Raw genomic sequence first — 654 nt, 5'->3', positions numbered from 1 at the left:
GGAAAGAGAGTGTGAACACTCACGTGTACGTGTGTATTAATATTATTTTCTTATTTATAAGCAGCAGGGATGCTGTATTTGAAGGGTACTTTCCATCTAAGCAGCGGGAAAACCCATGGAAGAGACACTGATTCTCCCTGAATATGCCTGCACCCCTCCCAGACTTCCTGCAGTTATTCAGGACCACATGAGTAATTCTGGTGGAGGCTGTACATGAATGTAAGCGTGTCACTTCCTGCCAGAGCATTTAAGAGTTGGTGCATAATCCTCCAGGTCTCTCCCTTCCCCTGCCACTATGAGTCAATGACTAAGGAGGCCACAGGGATGGAGACCTACAAGAAGGCGGAACCTCCATCATCCAGGGCCCCTGAGTGAGCGTGAAGGGCAGTTCCCCACCAATACGCAGAGGGTACGGACTATCGACAAGAAATCGACTTTTATGGCTGAATTAAGCCAGTGAGATTGCAGAGTTAATGGGTTACCTCAGCATAACCTCACCTATCCTAACTATACAACGGCTTTCATCGATTGTGTTTCCAGTGACTCCCCATGCAGTATTCTCAAGGATCTTCTGCATCAATGTGGTTAGTAATCCAGCTGGTTTCCTCCAAGTGCTTGCCTGCTTGCTTCCAGGTGGACCAGAGTATCCAAGAC

The sequence above is a fragment of the Lagenorhynchus albirostris genome, chromosome 17 (genome assembly GCF_949774975.1).
Source record: "Lagenorhynchus albirostris chromosome 17, mLagAlb1.1, whole genome shotgun sequence".
In the NCBI taxonomy this organism is placed as follows: domain Eukaryota; kingdom Metazoa; phylum Chordata; class Mammalia; order Artiodactyla; family Delphinidae; genus Lagenorhynchus; species Lagenorhynchus albirostris.
This window is presented reverse-complemented; position numbering follows the sequence as displayed.